Consider the following 18913-nt stretch of genomic DNA (forward strand, 5'->3'; position numbering starts at 1 on the left):
AAACTCAATGAAATTGAATGCAAAAGTGTATATAACCATCTAATTCTTTCTGGGTAGCAGATCTCCAGTTTTCATCAGACATTTGATTTATTCATGATCTAAATAAGAATCACCAGCTAGTTGATATCTATAGTAGATATGATAATTAATGGCTGGCTCAACTTTCCTTCCAAATACCTGGAAAACATTCCCCTGTAGTTAGGCAAGGCCATGTAACTAGTTCTGGCATTAAGCCAGAAGCACAAGTGACATATGTCACTTCCCAGCAAAGCTGTCTGGGTCTCTGAGTGATTACATGAAGCAGATAAACAGCCAGCTACATAGAAACCTGCAAGGTATATAGAATAGTAAGAAATAGCTTTATACTATTGAAGACTTATTTATTTGAGAGAAAAAGAGAGGAGCAGGAGTGGAACAGAGGCAGAGGGAGAGACAGAGAATCCTCAAGCAGACTCCCCACTGTGGGGTTCAATCCTAGGATCCTGAGATCATGACCTGAGCCAAAATCAAGAGCTGGATAGCTTAACCGACTAAGCCACCCAGGTGGCCCAGAAATAGCTTTATACTATTAAATCACTGGCATTGAGGGGTAAGGTGATGCCACAAAAAAATCTAGACTATTCTGACTGATACAATTAATCAAATGCTTTCAATACCTCAAATTATATACACCTGAACAAATGAGGTGATAGTTGGAATCCTAAATGTATTTCTTAATCTATGACTAATGCTTTCCTGCAACTATAGCTCTGTCCTCAATAGTCATCTGAGGCCTACACACCAACCCTAGATTATTTTGCTTTCTTTTCTGGTCACAATTTTCTTCAAAGCTACTTTCCAAGTAGATAAACTACACCATGGGGCCACTTTGCCCCAAGAAGGGCATGAGTTTCATTTATACAGGGCTGATATCTCATGCCTTATATTTCATCCATGTAGGAAACTTCTGTGGTATACATCATATCACACCAATTGCAATCTTAGTGAATGTTACGTATAGAATGTCCAAAAGTCAATCAGCTGGGCAGACCTGGCCTCAGATGTAGATGAGAAAGGCAGTTATTTGTGCTTCAATTTTTTGAGAACTTAAGAATTCTCCCTGGGCCCAAATAGCTTCCCAGAGAGTTTATAACACAGCCTGCAGTCCCATCATTAGAATTGTATCACTTGAGCCAAATGAGCACCATGCTTCATATACATTTCCCTGGGAAGGGCATGAATCAATCATCAGTCATTCCCATCATTATTGGAATAGTGGTACTTGAGAGAATTCCTTCCCAGAAGTTGGTGGAGAGCACTGTATTAAAGAATTAGAATTTTTGTGAGAGAAGAGAAATGAGAGAGAGAGAAAAAGTGGCCATTTGGGAGCAAGAACACTGCCTAAGGAAACCACTTTTAACTCCCTCAGCAATGCATGAAGTAGTAAAAGAAGGTACAATTGTCACTGACATTTTACATATGAGGAAAAAGATGGGAGTCAGAGAAACTAAATGTCTTGTCTTAGGTAATACAACTTACAAGTGATGAAGGTTTCATTTAAACCTAGGGTGGTGGTGGTGGAGTTTATTCCAAATAGAGGCTATTTTAATTTATTCTGTTTCTAAAATATAGAAGCAGTTTTCCTCTTCCAGGTTTCTTTTCATCTAGAAGTCATAGACCAAAATGCTCCAGAAGGAAATTCAGAAGCAACATGGCTTATAATGGCAAGGACCACATCAAGGCCATGAGGAAGGGCCTGGGGCTGCCTGGCTTGCTAATTTCTATCTGAGGAAAGAATAGAGGACCCATAAATACACAGAGAAAAGGAGTTGTGTGTATGATGTTTGATGTGCAACCATCTGCCCATCCCATTCATGCATTTACCTTTTTCAAGCAACAAATATCTGTGCACTTCCTTTTAGGCCAGACACTACTCTGTCTACAGAGGTGGGGAAAGCAAATCTGCTCTCATGAGTAAACAGTGTGTGGAGGGAATAGAAAAATGATAAATTAATAAACAAACTGCATTTGTGGCAAATGCTGTAAAATGAAAACAACGTCTCGTGAAATAATTGTGGTCTTGATCTTCTATAAAATCGTCCACTGCAGAGATGGGGTGAGAGCAGGTGTAAGATCTCTAAAATGTTTCTATAGTCAAAGACAATATGATGTGGCTGATTTCCTCTTGCTGACTTAGCAACAATACCACTGTACCAAACCCTACAAAACCCCGTAGATATAAGGATATAAGCATGAAAATGTAGATAGAACTATGAGAATAAGGTAAAACCAAACTGGTTATAGTGATATGTAGGAGTCCCATAGCAGGGATTCAAAGCCTTGGCCTCTCAGGAGAGATTGCCTTTACGTGTATTACCTTTACCCGCATCACCAGAAAAGGCAAAGCAAAGTAGATGACAATAGCTTTCAGGAGTTTGGAATAACTGGCCACAGTGATAGCGTCTGCACTTGTGAACAGCCTAGACAGGAAAACTCATAAGATTCTTTCCGAAGAAAGCTAAGAAGGATGAGTTACAAGGGACCAGAAAAATAGGGTAATGATGACCAGGTGCATGTGCTTTGTAATCATTTCCTATTTCCTGCATAACTATGTGACATATTTCTAATTCAACACCAAATATAGCTGAGTGTGAGCCTAATACAAAGAATCAGCCATATTTATATGTTCATGGTTATGTCACATTATTTAATTAAGGTCTCTATTTTGGGCCAAAAATATAAAATAGCACCATTTTTAGACACTGTAAGATTGGGTACTCCTACAACAAAGGAGCCTTGGAAAGCTCATCTAATTCCGTTCATTTTCCAACTCCAAGCAAAGATGAACAGTTGGAAGTTTTCCATTTGGACTCTAATAAAGGCATTTCTCCTGTTTCCCCATAGTGGACTTACCTGGAGCTTCCTGGAATTCTGATTATTCATTCTAAGTAGGCCATGAAGGACAGATTGAAGAGAGGATCTGAAAACCAGAACAAGATTTGAAGCAATGTCAAGGTATTGGATATAGTTGCTATAGTCAGATATACCAGGATTCAAATCCAAGCTTAGCTAATTTCAGTGTGAACTTTGGCCAATTACTTGAACATTATGTCGGTCAGGGATCTAGTTGGGATTCAAATGCCATCTGAATATTTAAGCAGAAGGAATTTAATTCAGGATTTACACAGGTAATGAGAGGGCTTAGTTGTCTAATAGAGGATAGTCAGGCAATCCAGCCCTTAGTAATAGCAGGAAAGCCATCTCTACCTTAGATTAGAGGGAACAGACAGAGGAAGTGCTGATAATACCACTCAGTGACAGGAGCACCCTATAGAAGCTGGCCTCGTGGCAGATCTCTTTGTCAGGAGCTGAAACCAAAGAGATGAAGCCATATAGGTGACTCAGACAGAAACAGGGATAGAGGGGGCACCTGGGTGGCTCGGTGGTTGAGCATCTGCCTTTGGCTCAGGTAGTGATCCCGCTGTCTTCGGATGGAGTCCCACATCAGGGTCCCCACAGGGAGCCTGTTTCTCCTTCTGTCTATGTCTCTGCTTCTCTCTCTGTCTCTTATGAATAAATGAATATTTTAAAAAAATAAACAGGGGAATAGAATTGTCTTTGCCTTCCTTCCCTTAGTCACTACTCAAACCCTCATCAGTGCCAACAAATGGCTAAAACTAGCTAGACAACAGCTGACATAGAAGCCTTGAAAACAAAGCCTGAAGGGGTCAGCTGCCCTGTGATACAGCGCTCATTCATTGTGAACAGTTAATCATAAAAGGTTATTATTACAACAATCATTGTTAACAAATATTTGAAGAGTAACCAGTGGTATGCTCACAAATGTTAAACAGCTGACCCTCTGGGAAAAAGCCCTGACTTGTTGGTTCCCATGGTTTGAATACTACCATCATGGCTAATTTCAAACATCCAGTGTAATGGCATTGAACATAGCATGGAGAAGATTGGCTTATATAAGTGAATATAAGCAAATCCAGCACAGTGCTGAAAGGTGGCATATCAAAAATAGCAAACATCCTTGTATAGTTCCAGGAGAACAGCACCAATACTAACAGATGAAAATTGCAGACAGATAGCTGTGTTTAATTAAAACTTCTCAGGGCCATCTAAGTGGCTCAGTAGTTCAGTGTCTGCCTTTGGCTCAGGTCATAATCCTAGGGTCCTGAGATCAAGTCTTGCATTAGGCTCCCTGCAGGGAGACTGCTTCTCCCTCTGCCTATGTTCCTGCCTCTCTGTGTGTGTCTTTCATGAATAAGTAAGTAAAATCTTTAAAAAAAAATAAAACTCAGATTTAGACTATACCTCCCTTTGAGTCCATAAGTTCCTCATCACTTGGAGCTACATCTCTAGGTAGTTGGTCATTCTTCATAGATACTTTTGAGGAGCTTTACATTACATAATCAATAAACTATGATGGTTCCTAGGTTTGCTCTGTGGAGAAATAATCCTCAACTTCCACCTTGCTTTGGAGCCAAATTTTAATCCTTGGCCCTCAAGAATTCCTCTTCATGTCAATGGGATGACATCAAGCCTTATTACTTGAACTCTCAGTAGGAATTTTTTTGCATTCATTTGTGATGCAGATGAGATCCTGACATTAACTTGATGCTTCCTCAGACTGTCTTTTCCTCTTTCACTCTCCTTGTCATGCTGTCACTGAACAAAATAAGGACAAGCTGAGCTTCTCATAGCCACTGATGTATGACATGCTTACATTTCTGATTTGCTGACTTCTTTGATTATGTGAAGGTACGCCATTACTAGACCAGTCCATTCTTCTAAGGAGCTCCCTGTAGAGTTCTTTCATCACTATTGATTTCACCAATTGAGGAGGTGATTTCTTGGGCATATCTTGACCTGCATTCCTTAATGTGGCACGGACAGGTTGGAGGACATGCTAGAGGTACAATTATAGTATCTGATTAGGTAAATATTCCAATATCTGGCCAAATATGACTGAGTAAAATATCCTTAGGAAAGTGTGCCACAGATGCCTGGGCGGCTCAGTGGTTAAGCATCTGCTTTCAGCTCAGGGAGTGATCCTGGAGTCCCAGGATCAAGTCCCACATCGGGCTTCCTGTATGGAGACTGCTTCTCCCTTTGCCTGTGTCTCTGCCTCTCTCTGTGTGTCTCTCATGAATAAATAAATAACATCATTTTTAAAGGAAGATGTGCCGTTTTTATTTTCTCTGTTTTACTTATTGTATTGAAATCAATCAAGAGTTCGTCCATTCGCTGATCTGCACTCTGCATTATTTTTCCGAATTAACTTCTATTTATTGGTAATAATTACAACACTTTTATAAAATACAATATAATGAGCAGACTAACAAAATAAATATACAAGAAGGCCAGGGCAAGTAAGAGGGTCTGAGGGTGTACACTTGCAAAGAAGATGCAATGAAAAAAGGAAGTAGGGTTCATGTGAGCAAAAACCCAGGTAGACTGCTGTAGGGAAGGGACAATGGTCCATGGGCACCTGGACAGTCTCTAAGTAGGTTGGCATTCAGAGCCAGAGCTGACTCTGACAAGAAATTTAAAAGAAAAAAAAAAAAGGGAGGGGGTTAAGGCAAGAATGAGCTGGGAGTAAAAAGAAATAAAGCTACACAGTTTGGGGCTGATGGGTTCTGTTGATGGAGATTGGGGTTAAACAGCTCTTCTCCAAGACTGCACTTTTTGTTTACCTCTCTCATCTGGTGTCCTACAAAAAATACTTTGGAATTTTTTCTTTTTATCTCTGCCTTCTCTATGTTCAACTAGATTCCAGATATCTAGAGAGCATACATTTTGCCTAAAGTTTGTAATCTTAGCCTGACTTGGCTAATGGTAGATAAGTGAGGAGGCTAACAAAATCTCACCATCCTGAAAACCTTGCTCAGGGGAAGCCTTTTCCCACTTCTTGGGTGAGTTCATCCCTCCAGCCTGAAGCTATGAACGTGCTCTGAATATATGTAAAGCTCAGTGCAAGACCTGTGGACATCACAGTGGGAAGGAAGTAATTTCTGTTCCCATAGTGCCTTCAAGATCCAAGTTCCAAGTCTGGTAGATTAGAGGACAATGAAAACTAACATTTGGAGTCAATGGTATTAACATTAAAGGGGCTTAAGTCTGAGGTGTTTCAGGAACACTAAGGAAAGACAGCTGTGAGGCCACCTAGGAGAATAACTGGCTCAATAAAGACCTGAAATATATGTAAAGATTATGAAAAGAGAGGAAACATTATTTTGGTAAAGCCAGTAGATTGTACAAAAGCCAGAAACAAAAAAGAATCAGAGGGGAATTCTATTTCTGGCTAGATGCTGGATTTACCTTCCTATCTAAAACAACCAAAAATATATGAAGCTGTGGTTTTCAAGCACTACACTTCAAGCACCCAAATCTACTAATCCCTGGGAAGTGAGATTAAAAGAGGTAAGCCCTAGAATTGTCTCAGCTTATGGTATTGAAAGAATTTCAAGGCTACCCATCCCCCAACAGGGAATGAGAAACCAGGGAGAAACGAGTGGACTCCTAATTGCTGAGTCCAGAGAAACCAATATGGCTACAGTTTTCAAGAAAGTATACCAGAGAAGAGAGACACACTCAGAGAGAGAACTCAAAAAATATGCTGAGCATCTCCCTTAAACATCCAGAAGAGTAGTGGTCACCACATGTATATGAAAAACTAGCTAAGGATAGGGAAAAAAACAACACAAACAAGTTAGAGGAAAAATACTCAGTGCTCACTCAGGGCCATAAATAGCTTCTATACCCAAAAGTCAGACTGGAAAGCCTCATAATTAAGTATGTGTTAAGTAAAATACTCAAAAGGGTCTTGTGTCAGTAGTGGGAAATAATTAGCTTTAGACCAAATACTGCTCTAGACATGCTTAACAAATTTTAAAAGTAAGATCTAAAAGAATCAAATTATTTCTCAGTAACTTAACTGAATCCTTGAAGAAAGTTGAAGAATATTTATAGGAATGCAAAAATATCTAGCACTCAATAAGATAAATGCATCCAATTAAATGTTAACAAACATAATGCAGGAAAATATGACCCATAATGAGAAGAGAAATCCAACAAAACTAATACAGAACAGACACAAATGTTAAAATTAGCATATAATTTTAGCTATATTCTAAACTAGAGATGAAAACTATAGTGCATACACTGGATAGGATTTATGGCAGATTAAAAATAAAAAATTGCAGAAGAAAAGCTTAATGAGCTCTCAGGAAACGGTAAGTAATCAAATACATGGATAATTGGAGTCCCCCAAAGAGTGAAGATTATGGGTATTTGAAGAAAGATAGGTGAGATTTTAAAACTTGTTGAAAACTATAAATCAACAGATCCAAGAAGCCCTAAAAAACTGGAAATAGAAAGAAAATAAAGAAAATCACATATACATCCTAGTCAATTTGCTCAAAATCAGTAATAAAGAAATGCACATGACCACAGGCAGAAAAAAAAGAGAGACAAATTATAAACACAGGAACACAGAGTAGGAGGAGAGATGATTTCTCATCAAGAGCACAGTAGGAGAAAAGATTGTGCGACCACATTTTTAAAGTACTGAAAAAAAACTAGTCACTCAAGTTTTATACCTAGTGAAAATATATTTCAAAACTAAAGGCAAAATAAAGACTTTTTCAAACATTCCAAAGCTAAAGAAAACCAACTGCAATGGACCTACAATATAAAATATGGTAAAGGGATTCATTCAGGCAGAAAAGAAATGGTACTAAGGGGAAATGAAGAATCATGAACAGAAATTGCTAACTACATGAGTAAATACATAAGATTTAAAAAATTTAAATACTTAAAATAATTGTCTAAACAAAAGTAATAAGAATACAAGAGAAGTTTAATAAATGAACACACATATTCATATGTTTAACTTACATATTGTTATTTATACGTATTCAACTTATTCACATTGTGTGTGTGTGTGTGTGTGTGTGTGTGTGTGTGTAAAATGCTCAACAACAATAACCGCAAGCCTGGGAAGGGAGATAAAAAAAATATGTCATTTTAAGGTTATATTATGTTATACATGATGTGGTATAATATTTCTTAAAAGTAGACAGTTGTAAGTTAAAAATATATCTATACATATCAAGTAGCATTAATCTAATAAAGAGTTATTATCAGTAAATCAACAAAGGAAATAAAATACAATCATAAAAAAATACTTAATTCAAAGAAGCCAAAACAGAACAAGAAACAAATGAGTCAGGAAACAATAGCAAGATAAAAAATGTATACTTAGCTTTATCAATAATCACATTAAGTGAATGAGATGAACCTTCCAATTAAAAGGCAAAAATTGTCTGATTTGATTTTTTAAAAAATGAATAAACTGGGCAGCCCAGGTGGCTCAGTGGTTTAGTGCCGCGTTTGGCTCAGGGTGTGATCCTAGAGACCCAAGATTGAGTCCCATGTTGGGATTCCTGCATGGAGCCTGCTTCTCCCTCTGCCTGTGTCTCTGCCTCTCTCTCTCTCTCTCTCTCTCTCTCTCTCTGTCTCTCTCATGGATAAATAAATAAAATCTTTAAAAAAATTAAAATTAAAAAAAAAGAATAAACTGAATTCTCCTTCAAAGAAAAACAAATATCGGGACACTAATAGGTTAAAAACAAAAGGATAAAAAAAGATATATACTCTGCCAAAGCTAGTTAAAAGAAACCTGGAATATGTATATTAAAATGACTTAGAGAAGATTTCATAGCAAAGAATCTACCATGGACCAAAAAGATTATCTCATAATAACAACCATATTAATTCATTGAGAAAACATAATTATCCTAAATGTTTGTAAAGCTGCAGGATAAATAGACAAACCTACAATTTATAGTAAAAGATTTCAACATCATTGTCTCAGTAATTATTAAATGGTAGACTGAAAATTCAGTAAGGATATAGAGGATTTGAATAGCACTATCAACTACCTCAATCAAAGTGACATATATAGAATACTCCACCAAACAACATCAGAACACACATTCCTGTGATGCTAGCACGGAACGTTTACAAATTCAGACTCTATTCTAATCCAAGTATCAATACATTAAAATGATTTAATTAATATAAACTACAATAGAATGTAATTAGACATCGTTAATATAAAAAGTTCTGGGAAACTAAGTATATTCCTTCCAAATAACCCTTAGACCAGAATTATCCAAAGAGAAAATAGGATATTTTTAACTAAATTAAAATAAAAACACAGTAGTACTTGAAGGAGATTTATAATGCTAAATGGCTTTCATAGAAAATAAGAAAGACTTCAAATCAATTATATCTATTTCTATCTTAGAAAATCAGAAACTATAAATATAGAAACAAGTTAATCCTAACTAAGCTTCAGAAATAAAATGTTTAGGGGCACCTGGATGGCTCAGTGGGTTAAGTGTCCTACTGTTGATTTCAGCTCAGGTCATGATCTCTGGTTTGTGAGACTGGGATGCACTGGGCTTCATGTGGGACATGGAGCCTGCTTAAGATTCTCTCACCCTCTCTCTCTGCTCCCCATCCAGATCGTGCATGTGTACTCTCTCTCTCTCTAAAAAAGAAGGAAGGAAGGAAGGAAGGAAGGAAGGAAGGAAGGAAGGAAGGAAGGAAGGAAAGAAAGAAAGAAAGAAAGAAAGAAAGAAAGAAAGAAAGAAAGAAAGAAAGAAAGAGAAAGAAAGAAAGAAAGAAAGAAAGAAAGAAAGAAAGAAAGAGAGAGAGAAAGAAAGAAAGGAAGGAAGAAAGAGAAAGAAAGAAAGAAAGGAAGGAAGAAAGACAAGAAATAAAATTAAAAGTAGTAAAATGATAAAGAAAATCAATGTAACCAAAAGATATATCTTTTAAAAGGTAAAAAATAGATACAACTATAGCCAGACTGATGGAAAAAAAAAAAAAAAGCAGTAGCATGGATGACAGTAGTGGCATCACTGCAGACTCTACAGATATTAGAAGGATGATAAGGTAATATTTTATAATGTTATGAATTAATTTGACAACTTATATGACATGTACAAATTTCATAAAAGACAAACTACTAAGCAGATTCAAGAAGAAATAAATAACGTGAGCACCTCCATATTGGTTACAGAAATTAAATCGGTAGATTAATACATCTCCACTCTCCTCCCTTGCTCCCTCTCTTAAAAGAATACTACAGATTCAGATAGCTTTACTGGTGAAACCAAACATTTAAGGAGGAATTACATCAATGCTCCACAATGTCTTGTGGAAATTGAAGAGGAGAAATTCCTTATTAAGCCAACATTTCTTTTATAAACAGGCAAAGACTATTATAATAAAACTACATTATTGGTATTTCTCATATACAAAGATAAAAATTTCTTTAAAAATTAGCAAATCAAAAAAAAAATTAGCAAATCAAATCCAGCAACATATAAAATTAATAATATGTCATACTCAGAATGTAAGCCAGAAAATACAAACATTGATTTAACGTTTGAAAATCAAAGCAATGTGCCATATTAATAAATTAATTAATTAATGTGCCATATTAATAAACTAAAAAAGAAAAAAGAAAGAAAATAATAAATTTTTTTCTTAATAAAAGTGGAGGAGGGAAAGCAAATGAGAAAATTTAACATCCATTGGTGATAAAAACTCTCAGAAAAGGAAAGGCAGAAAGAAACTTCCTCAGTAAGATAATTTACAATAAAACAAAAGGAAAGAAAACTATACCTAACATATGTAATGGTGAAGGACTGAATGTTTCCGCTAAGATCTGAAGCAAAACAAGGATGCTGGCTTTCACTTGTTCTAGTCAACATTTTAACGAAAGTTCTACATAGTACAATGAAGCAAGAAAAAATAAATAGAATTGTCCAGATTGGAAAGGAAGAAGTAATTTTTTTTTTATTTTCAAATAACATGATTGCCTATATAGAAAATCTGATAGCACCTACAAAATCACTTCTAGAACTCATGTGAGTTTAGCAATGTTGCAGAATACAGGATCAATATATGTGCATTAGTTGTATTTCTGTGTAAACAAATGACAGGAAATGTAAAAATTTTAAACAGCATTTACAGTGCATTGAAATATGAAATTTTTAGGGATGCATTTGACAGTAATGCAGAAGACCTACATACTAAATATTACAAGATATTGCTGAGAGAAATTAAAGAAGCCTAAATAAATTGTGATATATATACAAAGTTCGTATTCAGTCAATATTGGTAAGAAACCATTCTCCCTAAATCTCCCTAAACATTCAACACAATATCAGTTGAAACTGAGTAGACTTTTAAATTTTGAGGTAGTAACTAGCAAGCTTATTTTGAAATTTATGAATATACAAGAGGCTTGCAATAGCCAAGACAACTCTGGAAAACAAGAACAAAATTGCAGGGTTGAAATGGTCTGATTTTAAGACTTCTAAACTATATTAATAAGGGCGATATAGTAATGACATAAAGATGAATTAATGGAACATAAATAAAATTACATATATATGGACAACTAATTTTGAACAAAGTTGCAAGGGAATTCAGTTGAGGGAAGATTATCCTTTTTACTAAATTGTGCTGGCACAATTGTATATCCATATGCAAAAAATGAGCTTCAATTTATACCTCATACTATAGACAAAAATTAACTCAAATGGATCATAAATCTCAAGTAAAAGTCTAAAACCGTGAAACAAACAAACAAAAAATCTTTGTGACCTTGGATTAGGCAAAGATTTCTTAAATAGAGCACAAAAAGCACAATGCATAAAATTTTTAATTTGGTAGATTGGACCTCATTAAAATTAAAAACCTATTCAAAAAATACTGTTAAGAAAAGGGAAGAGAAACCAGACTGGAAGAAAATATTTTCCAAACATCTATCTGATAAAGGCCTTGTATCCAGAACACATAAATGTTGCCTATCACTCAATAATAAGCAATAAGATTTTGGTTTCCTATCACCAGTAAATAAATGGACAAAACATTTCAAAACATTTGAAATACTCTCTTCACCAAAGAGAGTATTGGAGGTAAAGAAATGTATGTAAAGATGACTAACATTATTAATAATTACAGAAAATCAAATTAAGTCCATAATGAGAAATTAATCCACTTCTATCAGAAAGACAAACGTTAAAAAGATTGACCATCTCAAGTGTTAACTTGGCAAGGAAGTGCAGGAACTAGAAATTTTATATACTCTTGATGAGAAGTAAAATGGTACAACTACACGGAAAACAGTTTGGCAGTTTCTCTAAAAGTTAAACACAAACCTATATACACCTACTATATGATCCAAATATTCCATTCCTAGGTATTAAATCAAGAGAAATGAAAGCATATGTTAGTACAAATACTTGCAGACAAATGCTCATAGCATCTTTATATGTAATATCCCCCAACTAGAAGCAACTGGAGAATGGATTAACAAATTGTGGTATGTCCATACAATAGAACCCTGTCAATAGTAAGAAGGAAAGAAATCCTGATACACGCAGTGACATGGATCCCAAATAATAAATCCAAAAATAATTATGCTGTGCAAAAGAGTCAAAGAAATATAATCTCTATGATTCCATTTATATAAGTCTCTAGAAAATTCAAACTAATCTATAGTGACAGCAAGCAGATCGGTACTTGCTCTGTGCTGGGAGAGATACAGGCAGGAGGGAATACAAGGGAGTAAGAGGAAACTTCTGGGATAATTGGTATGTTCACTATTCTGATTGTGGTGATGGTTTCACAGGGGTACATGCATGTCAAAACTTATCAAATTGTACACTTTAAATATGTATATTTTCTTGTATGTCAATTATACCTCAATAAAGCTGTTTAGAAAGACAGAAACAGAGTTGGATGACCTGTAAATCAAGCCGCCAAGCATGGCAGGCACACAAACATGATCTATGATGCAGAACAGTAAGGGTTGGTGGGAATTGGGGCAGGAACTGACAGGGCCTTTCAAGCCATGAAAGGAGTTTGTACTCATTACTAAGGACAAAAGGAAGCCTTGGAGCATTTGAAAGTGTGCATGTGTGCATGTGTGTGAGTTTTTTCTGTAAAGTTAATCCACACTATACTTCTCAGTTAATTTTTATCTATCTCTTACCAAAGTTACAAAAGCAAACCAAATACAATAATAAAAACACTTCTCCAAATACTTGCATCCTAAATGCTCACCACGATCTGCCTGAGTCTTCCTTATTTTGGACCATCCTTAGACCTTCTGATCTCACTATAACCTGCTGATGAAGATTGACATGCTAAACAGGCTTCTCAAATCTTAAGTTATTTACATGGATCTTCCTGGAAGACAGTTTCTTCATAATGCATTTTCTACAGAGACAGCTCTATCAGCTTGGTTTTCCTCCGCCTGCCTTTCTTCCCTCCCCAGTGGAAAGAAGACTGTTTAAAATAAAGAATTCTGCAGAGGTCTTAAATCCTAAGCTCCATCATTTTGGCATAACCTTGAGCTGATCACAATGTCTTCTTGAAACGCAGCTCTCTCACATGTGAGAGAGGCTAATAGCACAGGCATCATAGTGTTGTAGGGAATATAATAAGCTTCGACATATGTAAAGCCCCCAGCAGAGAACCTTCGACACAGTTGAGGTTAATTTCCCCTGGTCTGCTTTTATCTCTTCCCATCCTCCTCTCTCTCAGGAATATTCCCACCAAATGATGAGATCTGACTATCACGTTTTGTTCCTCAGTTACAAATTTAGATGGGTGTAAATCTATGATCCATTCATAAGAAGCATTGTTTCAATTTCAAAAAAATCACACAAAACTAAGGCTATCATTATGAGAAAGACAGATTCAAAACTGGCTTGAGTATGAGCCCTGGCCTGGATTTTAATCAACATAGCCAGTGTTTTCAAGTCAGGGCCAAATTCTTGTGACACATAATACAAAATTTATGAACTTACTGAAACTGATTTATAAACTGATAGAGGATAATGTAACCATACAGAGCTGGTTGCAAAATAACCAGAGGGCAAAATTGAAGTTTTATTAAAATGACCTCAGTCATTTTATCTCATACCTACGCTGGATAAAGAGTCATTTTTGTAGGATCCATAAGCACCCGAGAGCTCCTACCCCCTGTTTCTAATGCATGAGGTACCAGTTAGAAGAAAGTCATCCCAGGAAATGAGGCTCATATTGAAATGAATTCAATAAACTTTTATTAAGTGCCTACTCTGTGCCAGGCTCTGGGACAGACAGACATTAAAAGCGCATTCCCTCTCAAAAGGTTCTTAGTGTAATGGAGAAGGGCAAACATGTCAACGGAAAGAAGAGCTAAGGCGCATGGTACTGAGAGGTATAAAATAGAGAAAGGCCAGGAAAAGCTTTACTGGAAAAGCAAGCCAGTGTTTACACTCCACAATCAAGTAGATTTCTGACCTCAAGATTCATTCCTTCATTCACTCGGTAAATATTGAGTTTCTTTATACACCAGGCATAGCTCTAGGCTCTCAGCTGTAGGACCCTCATTTTTTTCTCGGTCAGATTGACATATTACATATTTACTTTTCTGTCTTCCCCAACAAAACCAAGTTCCTAAAGAACAGAGACTCTCTCTAGATTTTCCAGCAATAAAACACTTAGTTTTTAAATTGTTCAATATTTACTGAAACGATATAAGATCAATTCTTATAAATTGGCTTTGTTAGAAGAGCAAAAGAGAGAATAACAAGGAAGCTTTTGAGATGATGAAAGTAAACTTTCACATTTTCTAAAGCTGCTCTTTGAGTCTCTCCCTATTCTCCCTGCAGGGTGCAGGTGTTCTTCAGCGCCCGTGCTCTTTTACAATGAATGTGACTTTTGCATATCTTCACCATGTAGGCTTCCACCAAACTAACTTGCCAAATAAATTTCAAGTCTACTATTGGAATTGGGGTGGAGGTTGGGAAGAATCTAGTGCTTTATTGGAAGTTTAAGATTGTAATAGCTATATTCACACGTATTTTAAGTTCCCAAGTCAGAAAGATTCCTCACATTGTGAATCTGGCCACTTTGGTAACTCTTTGTACCTCTTGGAATCTGTCACAATAATGAATCATAGGGTGGCTCAGTTGGTTAGGTATACCACTCTTGATTTCAGCTCCGGTCATGATCTCAGGGTTGTGAGATCGAGCCCCATGTCAGGCTCCTCATTTAGTAGGGAGTCTGCTCACCCCTCTCCCTCTCCCCACTTGCACTCTTTCTCTTTCTTTCTGAAATAAATAAAATCTTTTAAAAATAACAATAACAATAACAATAATAATAATAATAATAAATCATGAGAGTGAGAAGAAATGTTAGAGATCTGGTATTCACCAAACTTTCTACTAGTGGCTTTATATACATTTGTTCAATTTTATCACCACAACCCTCTGACATAGAATTTTTTTTCGTATCTGTAGATTAGAAAATAGACATCAGTAAAGACCAAAAACGTTGCAAAGCGTCTATATGTGAAAAATTAGGGTTTATCACCAAGTCTGGTTAGCTTCAAAGCCCACAAACTTCACCACTCCATGCAAGGCTCAGAAAGTCCATTTAACCCAATATGATTTGCAATAGAGGTCTGGATTACTATCTCTTCTAACAATCCTCTCTTTTATTTGAGTGTTAAATGCCAGAGGAAGAGGCTCCATGTGGACTAAAACTGAGTAAGGCCAATTCTAAGCTTTCTAAACTCCAGGTTCCACCTTCAGGACTTTTTATTACTATTTAATATTTATTTAATATTTAACTTGCTTTACCTTTTTTTTTACTGAAATAAATTTGTTCCAAATGGATATTTTATATCATTACCAGGAGCAGTAGTAGAATAGTGATTAAGAGCACATACTAGGCACACTGAGAGGCTCAATGGTTTGAGCAACTGCCTTTGGCTCAGGTTGTGATCCTGGGGTCCTGGAATCGAGCTCCACATTGGGCTCCCCACAGGGAAACTGCTTCTTCCTCTACCTATGTCTCTACCTCTCTCTCTGTGTCTCTCATGAATAAATAAATAAAATCTTAAAAAAAAGAGCACACACTAAATTCAAATCCTATCTCCACCATTTATTAGCTGTGTGGTCTAAGATAACTTACTGTAGCTTTCTGCCTCAGTTTCTTCATCTGTAAAAGGAAGTGATAGTATCTTCCAACTCATAGAGCTGCCACAGGAATGAAATCAAAACATGGTAAACACAACAGTGCTTTGCATAGGTTAAATAATGAAGAACTGTTAGCCGATTGTTATCACTAGTACAGAAGTTGAAAACCCAAATCATCTATAAACCAAAGGTAACATCAATACTATGAAATGAAGCCATTAGTCTTTAAATCTGGCCGCACGGTGCTAATCTTCAAGGCTACAGGCCTCAGGCTTACCCTCTTTTGGTTAAAAGGCAATATTACTAAATGTCCCAGGGTGGTTTAGGACTAGCACCAAACCTGATGATGAAAGGCAATTGAAAGGAAAGTAAATTTCATGATTCATGATTCAGTGGTGTTCAATTTATTGCCTAGGCACCACCTGAAAACCACAGCACTGCCGGCTGGACATGAATCACGTGTTCATAAAGATGTTCATAAAGTGTTTGTTAGGAAGTATGTCAATGCACATTCTTCCTTACTCATCTCTGCTCCTGAGATAAAACTGTCAGTTTCATGTCTCCATCCCAGTAGATTTTGACTACTGCTAGGTCAGTGTTTTGCATTGTATACCCCCTAAAGGTAGAGATGGCATCGTAGACTGACTTTATTCCATACTTGACCCAGAGCCACATGGGAGGTGGCCCTCATGTAAGGTTGAATAAGTGTTGACGTGGGGAGCAGAGACCCCTTGCCTGACAATAAGAAGGCATCCAAGAGGTCAGGGTCGGTGGGAAGGAGACCTGTTCTTCAGAGAGTCCGATAGTTACAATATACGTACAAACAGAGGCCACTGTCCAACTTAAAATACGATAATGGGTGTCAGGACACTCGTGCTTCCTGCCAGCACCTGCTTTGTCCAGGAGACCCTGGAAGGAAGCACTGGCTAGAACTGGAAAGGCCTCAGGCCGGGTCTGTCATCAAGTCTGGAATCAACAACAGCTGACATTCCAGGGATCCACAGAGGGTTGGAGAATGGACGGCAAGAAATCCTAGCAACTGGCTCTGGGGAAAAGTGTGAACTTTCTTCTTTTCTCCTTCACTCATTAAATAGAAAATGAACAGGCATCAAAGATATGGAGCACCTACTGTGTGAGTAGCTATTTGCTACCAAGCCAGACAGAAATGTTTGGCAATACCGTCTTAGGGTGCAGCAAGGGATAAGTAACTACATCCAAGATATAAAGTAGAGCATTAATAGAACAATAAAGAGAAGTTATAATGGAGATTTGTGGAACAGAGAAGTTGTTTCCAACCATAGGATCTGTGTCTTTAAGGATGGTAAGATGCACACAATCAAAGCTAGGGGAAAGGACAGAAGAGGCAGAGGAGAGCATGCAAGCCAAGCCGACCTGTGTGGGAAGTAGGAGCCATGTTCTAGGAATGGTGAGTGGCCAAAAAAAGTTGCAATCTGACAGGGAGCTTAAAGAAGTGGGTGCAACGGGTTGGGACCAGTTAATGGAGAGTCTTTGAATGACAAGCTAAGGAGTTTCTGGTGCTAAAAGCAAAATCCACTTTCCCTAAACTCTGCTGAAGACTATGAGGTGTGAGATACCAGGGAACTCTCTAGGTTGCCTACGACAACGTGTCATGTTCTTCGCCATTGCCACCAGCTCCAGACACACACTTAATTGCACAGATGTGTTCACTGCGCCCCTCCGTTGTGTACAGCCCATGCACATTCCTGCTTTTGGAGATTATGTGCGCTCCCGCTGGAGAACTGGGAGCCAGATAAAAATTCAAGTGCTAAAATTTTTTGGTCGGGTGGGCCAAGGCACTCCTCCCCACAGCCTGAGGGTGGGAGCTCTGGGAAACGAGCAGAGAGGGGGAAGCTGTAAATCTTGGAGCACTCCGGAGATTCCTAGTCACCGCATGGCCAAGCTCACTGCTCCGCAGCTGACCATGGCAGTGCATGTTTTACCTTCTCCCCTCGTTGCCCAAACCCACGTGACGAGCCCTGGGATGAAATGCGCCCTTGCTGGGCAGGGAAGCAGTGGCACAGCTGTGGCCCTCTATTCAGCGAGGTAATGAGGATTCATTTCCATTTTATCACTTCTATCTTGTCTGCTTTTCTCCCTCTGCATTATTTTATCATTACGGTTGAAATTGATTGCCATAACTGAGCAGGCAGCTAAATCCCATCCCTGCATCCTCCCCTCCAGCTCCCCGGAGTCCTTTCCTCTCAACCTTGTCTCTCTTTGCTCAACATCTTTCCGCCCCCCGCCCCCCCCCCCCCCCCCCCCCCCCCCCCCCCCCCGCCACCTCCCTGCTGTGGTATGTTAACAGGAAAGAAAAACTCATTTGAAACAATTTACGAGGTGACTCAGCAATCTGTGTTCTCCTAACCTCAGGGCAGCAGGGTTCTCTGCAGGGAGACAGCGTCTCCAGTGTGCCCGTCTTTTGAAATACTTTCTGGAGATGCTCCTGTTTTGGTGGATGGGAGAAGAGCAGGGAAGGCCCTGAGAAGCAGCCCCACGCAGGACTGCAGAGAAGGTGCCTGGTGGGGCAAGCCTCAGGTGGTTCTGGAAAGGTGGCAGAGAACAGGGGGGAAGGTGTCGCTATTGTGTGGGGCATCCTCTTGCCACGCTTCATTGTCCATGAGGGTGGGCTGGACAAACTGGCTTCTGGAGGTGCTGTGTATTGCAGGATTCTTTCCGAGGACTGAAGCCTGACTTCTCTAACTCCTTTTCTTAGAATTTCTGAAAAAAAAAAAAAAAAAAAAAAGAATTTCTGAAGCCTTGGCTCCAAGTACGCACTGTGACATGGAAGAGGCAGTTGGGGGAGGAAACCTATCCTGTGTAAACATGAATGGGTGTATTTAGGA

At 38.0% G+C, this 18913-nt stretch overlaps 2 long non-coding RNA genes across 11 annotated transcripts in view; one reads left to right on the forward strand and one right to left on the reverse strand.

Annotated features, from left to right (window-relative positions):
• The window catches only part of LOC125754866 (uncharacterized), a 121614-nt gene that overhangs the window by 62068 nt on the left and 40633 nt on the right, over positions 1 to 18913 (reverse strand). For 4 of the 6 annotated variants that reach the window (XR_007409871.1, XR_007409868.1, XR_007409872.1 and 1 more), the window contains exon 3: positions 2893 to 2959. This is a non-coding gene — a long non-coding RNA (uncharacterized LOC125754866). Of the gene's footprint in view, positions 1 to 2892; positions 2960 to 4302; positions 4653 to 4714; positions 4894 to 18913 lie in introns of those variants that run through there. The other 2 variants (XR_007409869.1, XR_007409870.1) reach the window with 2 other exon arrangements.
• The window catches only part of LOC112653654 (uncharacterized), a 79274-nt gene that overhangs the window by 6881 nt on the left and 53480 nt on the right, over positions 1 to 18913 (forward strand). For all 5 annotated transcript variants that reach the window (XR_007409865.1, XR_007409866.1, XR_003132342.3 and 2 more), the window contains exon 2: positions 2884 to 2994. This is a non-coding gene — a long non-coding RNA (uncharacterized LOC112653654). The remainder of the gene's footprint in view (positions 1 to 2883; positions 2995 to 18913) is intronic.

This window comes from Canis lupus, chromosome 3, assembly GCF_003254725.2.
Source record: "Canis lupus dingo isolate Sandy chromosome 3, ASM325472v2, whole genome shotgun sequence".
NCBI classification, from domain to species: Eukaryota; Metazoa; Chordata; class Mammalia; order Carnivora; family Canidae; genus Canis; species Canis lupus.